The sequence below is a fragment of the Heterocephalus glaber genome, unplaced genomic scaffold (genome assembly GCF_053883595.1).
Source record: "Heterocephalus glaber isolate CG9 unplaced genomic scaffold, H.glaber_assembly_v1.0 deba00001452, whole genome shotgun sequence".
Classification (NCBI taxonomy): Eukaryota; Metazoa; Chordata; class Mammalia; order Rodentia; family Bathyergidae; genus Heterocephalus; species Heterocephalus glaber.
Genome location: NW_028258302.1, coordinates 1325558 through 1333299, shown reverse-complemented (window position 1 = coordinate 1333299; position 7742 = coordinate 1325558). Strand labels below are relative to the sequence as shown.

Below are 7742 nucleotides of genomic sequence, written 5' to 3'. Positions count from 1 at the left end.
ATTAGAGACATTTATAGCTAAATGGATGCACATTGAGGTGATACTCAAGTGAAATAAATAGGACGCACATGTGTAAATACTAAAGAGTTTCTCTGGTGTGAGAAACAGAAAGTGTAAATAAGGATCAAAATGTGTAACAGATAATGTGAAATAAGAAGAAAAGGTCCAAAGGGGAAGGGGAAGTGGAAAGGAAAGGAAGGAAGGGAAAGGAATAAATATGAGAAAAGGAAAAAAAAAGAATCAGGGGGTTCAGGGAGGGTTAATATGTATCTTACCCAACAGTCCTGGGTAGACACTTGCTACATTTCAGGTACAACTCCCTCCCCTCTGAGTGTCTTAGTGCAGAGTTAGTGGTCACTTTTCCAATGTTCTTTTTTCTGACTCAAGTACTAGTTGGCTGGTCGTTGCATCATAATTAATTTTAAGCTCTATATTAATGATTCACATGTACTTTCTGTTGCATATTACAAGCCAAGGGCAAACCAATAGACTTTTAGGCAGTCCTTATGGGGCAGTGTTTACTCTGGGCTGACAAAATTTTGTCATTGGAATGGCATCCGATTGCAGAGTTCTAAAGGCAACATCTCTATGTTAAAGAGCCTTATCACATATGGGTTCATATTTTAGTCACTATAATATCATGAGGAAGGTATTTATATCCATTTTATATAGAACATAAACTCAAGATTACCCGATTGGTTTGAACCCGAGGAGGGAACTTTTCAAGGCACCACCTTGCCCCCTGTCACTCAGGAAATAGTCCACAGTGGCATGCTGGAAGGAATTTATGTCACCTTTCAAATCCAAGGGTGAAGATGTCAGATGCACAACTGCCCTTCACCTTGGAAAGGATATTTTAATATACTAAAGACCACTTAAGGCAAGAAATTTCACTAAGGTGATAAGCAACTTAATTTTTTTTTTTTTTGATACCGGGGATCAAACTGGGGACCTTGCGCTTGTGAGGCAGGCAGTGGAACCACTGAGCTAAATCTTGAGCTAAGTAAAGCTTCTGCAGTTCTCAAAAATATCTGAGAAACGACCACCATCTCAATCTGCAATGGCCAAGAAGGCATTTCTCAGGAGCTGTGGGAAGCTCTTGTCTATTCATGTTTCTGGCTGCCATCATTACCAGAGAAGGATGGCTCCTATTTCACTTACACCTTCTAAAATCATACATGAATTCCTCTCCTTTGGTAAACTCCAACCTGGAACAATATAGGAAAGGGGATTCTGAGGAAGGTAAGTCTCAGCCATAGAAGAGAATTGTGTGGTTGGAAATAATACATGTGCTCATGGCAAGAGTGTGAATACAATTTCACCACAAACTTCAGAAGCAAGTTAACTAACTCCGCTTTTCTTTGTCTTAATACATATCCTGTGAGGATCATGCTTTGACATTTTTCAGATTGTTATTCCATCCATTATATTAAAGATGTCATGGTCATTAGACCCATGAGCAAGAGATATCAAACTCTCTAGGCTGCTCAGAGCAGGTGGTGCTATCCATTCCTTCTTCTTATTCCTGCCTTTCATCTAGACATACTGCTCTCCTGATACCACGAGGCCACATGCATCTGGATAAAGCTACATGTGCTGCTTCAGGTCAACATAGAGTAAAATAGACTCAATTTTTCCTCCCGCCCGACACAACTAAATCACCGGACAAAACATAAGAAACGATGGTTTTCAGGCATTGAACGTAAAGGAATGCAAGAAATGCAAGAGTAATTTCTGAGAAAGGGAAAGCAAATAAGGTGAGCCTTATGATTGTCTTACCGTAGTGACTAAAAGTAATTTATAAGCCACACACCAAGGAGGAGGTAGCCAGGGAGAGACTGGCAGTGTACCTGAGTTGAGGAGCTGGAGTAGAAGACCAGGGGGACCAAGGTAGCTCGGATTGACAGGCAGGATCCCCAGAGAAGAGATCTGCCGGGAGAGAATTTGCAAAGCGTCTCCCTCAAGTTTACAGCTGAGTGCACTTCATGCTGAAGTGTATGTGGGTGAGGAAATGAGCCACGGCCAGGGAGCCACCTTACGGGCAGAGGCAGAACCACTTCTGGTGCTTTCACAGGAACAAAAAGAATCTGTGTTCCCAACTAGCCAGACCAGAGAACCCCACAATTTGTTCCAGTCATGTTGATTGATTGTTCTCCAAAGACACAATAATCTATATTCTGTGCCTTTCATCGAGGTCCTTATACAAACAGTGCCTTTCCACGAGTTGTTTGCTGTTTTATTGGACATTCAGTGAGAGCATTTTCTGCTCCTGAAACAATGAAGCCTTTTCTCTCTTTTTTGCTTTCAGCCACTATGAAATGAACACCCCTCCTCTGCCAAATGCTCCCTGTCATGATGTACCGTGCTGCCCCAGGCTCAAAGCAAAAGGCCCAAGGGCTGAAACCTCTGAAACTATGAGCCAAGATAAAATTTTTTTCCTTATAAGTTTCTTTATCTCTGAGATAAAAGTAGTGACACTACTTGTCACAGTGATGGAAAGTTAACACAGCTGATACATTAGAAGTATCATCTGCAAGAACAATTATCCAAATGCAGAATAGTTTCTGCTTATCTGCAGCTGTGAAGAAGGGAGGAGCATCTCTTTTCACCTAGCTGAGAATTTGTTTGCAAGCAGTGAGAAGGACCTCTAGTTTAAATGCTAGAACTCCACTGACAGTGGAAAGACATTCAAATATGAAAGGCATAAAACTTAGAATTTAGAAAGGAAAAGTGATATATGAATAAACAAGATACACTTTTTGGTATCTGTTAGGTTGATTAAAAACAAATCACTACTTGCAAGGGTAGGGATATGCCTCAGAGGTAGAGAATTTGCCTAGCGTGCAGGAGGCTCTGAGTTTGGCCCTGCAGTGCTATAAAAATTTTTTGACTGTTTTCTAGTCTTAAAAATATGAGAATATTGAAATCTTATAAAAAGAGCTTTTTTTTTTTCTGACCACAATGATATGAAAGTAGAAATCAACAGCAAGGGGAATTGTGGAAGATTTACAGATACGTGGAAATTAAACAACATACTTCTGAACATCAACAGGTCTAGGAAGATATTGAAATAGAATTTAAATTTTGTTTCATTGTTTTTTTGAGACAAGGTCTCACTATGTGGTTCAGGCTGGTCTTGAACTCACTATGTAACCTAGGCTGGCTTTGAGCTCATGGCGATCCTTCTACCTCAGCCTCCTGAGTGCTGGGATTATAGGCATGTGCCACCACACCAGTCAGAAATTAAAAAATATTTTGAGACACATGAAAATGGCAGACACACCCTAAAGCTTATGCAATGCAGTAAAAGCAGTTCAATAATGGAAATTTATAGCAATAAATGCCTATATCAAAAAAGAAAAATGTTCCCAAATAAACATCTTAATGTTATACCTCAGGGAACTAGAAGAAGAACAAATTAGGCCCAAAATTGATAGAGGGAAAGAAATAATAAAGATCAGAGCAGAAATAAATGAAATAAAGATTAGAAAAATAATAGCAGTACTTGGATGGAGGCCGGGGATTTAGCTCAGTGGTTCAGGTCCTGAGTTTGATCCCCGTACAGCCCGCTCCCCCAAAAAAAAGAAAAAAAAAAAGAAAAAACAATAGCAAATATTAACAAAATTAAGAGTTTTTTTTCCAAAAAGATGAGCAAAGTTAACAAACCCTTAGGTAGACAAAGGAAAGAAGACTCAAAATCAGAAATGAAAGAGGAGACATTACAGCTGAAAAACAGAAATGCAAAAGACCAAAAGAAACTGTTGTGGATCATTATACACCAACAAATTACACAGTCTAGAGAAAGTGGACAAATTCCTAGACATATACAACCTATCAAGACTGAATCGCGCTTGCCCCGTAAGTGCAAGGACCCGAGTTCAATCCCTGATACCAAACAAACAAACAAACAAACAAAAAAAACCCCAAACAACAACAACAACAACAAAAAGCAGGGTTCAGGGATTTAGCTCAGTGGTTCCGCCGCCTGCCTCGCAAGCAGATCCCCCACAAAAGAAGACTGAATCGTAAAGAAACAGAAAATCTGAACAGATCAATAATGAGTAAGGAGATTGAACCATTTAGTACAGTAGAGCAGTCAAAGGAGGGGACTGGGTGTCAGATAATAAAAGGTTTCACACACCAGTAAATGTTTGAGTTTATCCTGAAGTAGGATCCATAGCAGGATTTTTAAATGAGTAACAGATTCTAGAAAAGTCATATTGGTAACAGTGTGGAATATCGAGTAGGTAAGTAAATGTGGACATACAGAGGTCAATAGGAGGCTATTTTGGTAGTCCAGGAGACAGATTAAATATGGATCTGTAGATATCGTTTACTACTATCAGATATTATACAGCTCTCTCTATATCATTTATTGTCAGGTGTTATCAGGATGTTTTATGAATATTGTCTTGTTTATTACTCTTAACCTTATGAGACCAGTGCTATCTTCACTTTATAGATTAGGAAATTGAAGTTTAAATCAGATAAGTAATTTGTTCAAGGCCATATAGATTACCATATTATTAATCATAATTCTGGTGTCTGATTTCAAAGTCCATGTTATTGACCAGTAATCTATACCATTATTTTACTGGCACGAATAATAATAGGGACAATGAGGGTAGAACCAGAAGGCTGGATGTGAGCTGTATTAAGGAGGAAATATCTGCAGGACTGATGATTAAGGGAAATGAGGGAAACGGGGGGGGGGCGGGGGTTGAAGCAGACATTCACACCACCCCATCCCTACTTGTTTCCATGTGGAGGAATTCTAAAGAGAAAATTCTTTGTCTTCTCTTGCTTTCTCACTCATTTTTCCTTCAAGGAGAGAAAATATGGCTGACCTGGTGAGTTTGGAAGAAGGTTAAGCTACTTGGCTCAGTGCCTTTCTTGTCCCTCTTGGGGCTGGTCTATTCTCCTGTGTCATAAGCCTCACTGGGATTGGCTGCCATATGGGAGGACTGGAGGTGCCCCAAGATGTCTTTGCTTGGGTGGATCAGTTAAGATAAATTTTACTGAAAGTGACAGGAATCCAAAATAACAGATTTGTATGGATTGTCATGTTTTATGGCTTTTTATCCCCTAAATCCATGAAGTCCCAATTACTTTCTGCCCACTGCTCATACCTAGGGTACAGGGTGCTCTGAGAACATAAACAGCCACCTCGATGACATCTGCTGCCAGGTGGCAGGATGGAGGAAGAAATGAAGGAAGGAGAGAGAAGCGGCAGAGCAAAAGTTAAGGGTTTTCTTGAAGCTGTCTGAAGGGCTGCTTATAGATGCTGACCTGACCCGTATATCCAGCTACAAGGGAAACACAAGGACTAAGACAACAGCCATTGCCTCAGGCCCTGAATTAAGAAGTCTGTTGAGGTGAAAGGGTGAACAGATATTGGAACACTCTTCTGTGAGTCTGCCTAATTCAGGGTGTCAACTAAATTACAGAAACAACCACAGAGGGATTCTCTGGTATTTATTTGGGGACAGTGGAGCATTGCCATGGGAGTATGCATGCTATAGTAAACTATGAGCATATTCAAAGTTGAGCCAAGTTTTTAAAGGCAAAAATAAGGAGGAGTACATTACGTATTTTTGAAACAGTATTGACCAAAAAAACTGGCATCAGTCCCAGAGTGAATGAACAGTTGCTGGGCAGATATCCTTGTATAAGTACTTTCGTATATAGCTTTAGTGGTTTCTGTGCAAGCTTATGGTCTGGGGCAATCTTTGTGATATCAGGCAATCATATAGCAAAACCCTTCCTTCATAACCTCCTGGCTTTATTTACTTTTTTTGGTTGTTGTTAGGGTTGACATAAGCAACTGCTTTTTGATTCTGAAGGCTTTGGCATTTCTTTCACATTCCCCTTTTTTCGTCAAGATTTTTCTCTGAGGCTTTTCAGATGCTGCTTTCCACCCCTGTAGTTGTTTGCTGCCAACCTTGGTCACTGACGGTGGATGGTAAGCCCTTGTCTCCTAGTTCGAGCTGTTTGCAGACAAAGTTCTGAAGACAACAGAAAACTTTCATGCTCTGAGCCCCGGAGAGAAATGGATTTGGTTATAAGGGTTCCTGCTTTCACAGAATTATTCCAGGATTTATGGGCCAGGGTGGTGACTTCACATGCCACAGTGGCACTGGCAGCAAGTCCATCTATAGGGAGAAATTTGATGACGAGAACTTCATCCTGAAGCACAAGGTCTTGGCATCTTGTCATGGCAAATGCTGCACCAAACACAAATGGCTCCGTTTTTCATCTGCACTGCTGAGACTGAGTGGTTGGATGGCAAGTACCTGGTCTTAGGGATGGTGAAAGAGGGCATGAACATCATGGAGGCCATGGAATGCTTTGAGTCCAGGAATGGCAAGACCAGTGAGAAGATTACCATCACTGACTGTGGACAACTCTAACACATTTGACTTGTGTGTATTGTGACCACCAGGCCATTCCTCTGTAAATCAGGAGAGCATCCTCTACCCCATCTGCTTGCAACATACCAGCATTTCTGTTCTCACTGCAGTTCTTTGGGTTCCATATTTTCCTTGCTCCCCTCCAAATGTAGCTGGATTGCAGAGTTAAGTTTATGGCTATGAATAAAAACTAGACAATGGAAAAAAATTTTTTCTCTGAAAAGGTCACTGATTAACCATCCTGTAGTTAGTTTTTGATCGTCCCTCACTGCTGGGATGGGACTGTCCTGGTTGTTGGTCTGATCTCATTTGACATTGGAAAGGAAGTGACTGACAATTGGGAGTTAGTGTTGGAACCTTTTAGCTACATTTAAGCAAGAAAGAGGTTTAGAGGCAGTGGATCTCAGGCTGAGTTTACTTGGAGCCCATGGTTAAGTTTGGTTTAATCTATGCTGTTGATGGGTTTCATCTCAAAGTTCTGGGGCAGCTTATTTACATTTTCCCTGAGTAACCTTGCCAGGATTTGGATTTTATAGAGAAGGAAATAAATCAAAGATCAGGTACTTGCTTTGAGTGATGTGGCTGGTGAGCGACCATGACACCAGGAATTAAATCTAGGTCTTTCTAGGTCTAGGGCTTTTTGTACTTGTATCACCAAGTCCACGCCAGTCAGGTTTCTCATATTCCTTACATCCTCTAACCTCATAGTTATGTCCAAGAATAATCAGGACTTTCCCTATGTGAACTGGCTAAGGGTTGACATGTGTCAAGTGAGCAGTAGCAAAAGATAGCTGAGTTTCCCTTTAACTGTTTTCTGAAGCTGTTTGGTAAGTTTGGTTTTCAAATTTTTATCTCTAATTAGTAGCTGAACTTCATGAGATTGTAAAGTCAGTGTCTGTTCCTGGCCAAATATTCCATGAGAAGTGCAGAATGTTAGGTTTGCAGCTTTCATTTTCAAGAGTCTTTTAAAAAGTCTTTGATTGGGCTATGGAGGTGACCACCACCAGATGGCAGCAAAGTGCCTTGAGTGGAACTATAGACAAGGTCTGTTTACTGACAAAAATATTCCATTCATTTAGAGAAACAGGGCTCTAAAAATAAATCCTTCTGTTGACTCTATACAAAATTATTGTGTGCTGTATGCAAAGATGTTATTTCCAAAGTAAGCATTTCCAATAAATGACTTAATTATCATGATTTGTTTGTTGAAGTCCTACTGTTATGATAAGCATTTTACTAAATCTTGGTTTTATATTTATTGTTTTGTTTTATATTTACAATAGCATAAGTCTCCATTGCATTGATATGAATTCTTATGCCTAGAGGATTTAA

General features: G+C 40.1%; 1 pseudogene; it reads left to right on the top strand.

Annotated features, from left to right (window-relative positions):
- Window positions 1-6036: 6036 nt before the first annotated feature.
- Window positions 6037-6603, top strand: LOC101725682 (peptidyl-prolyl cis-trans isomerase A pseudogene; annotated as a pseudogene).
- The last annotated feature ends 1139 nt before the right edge of the window (window positions 6604-7742 follow it).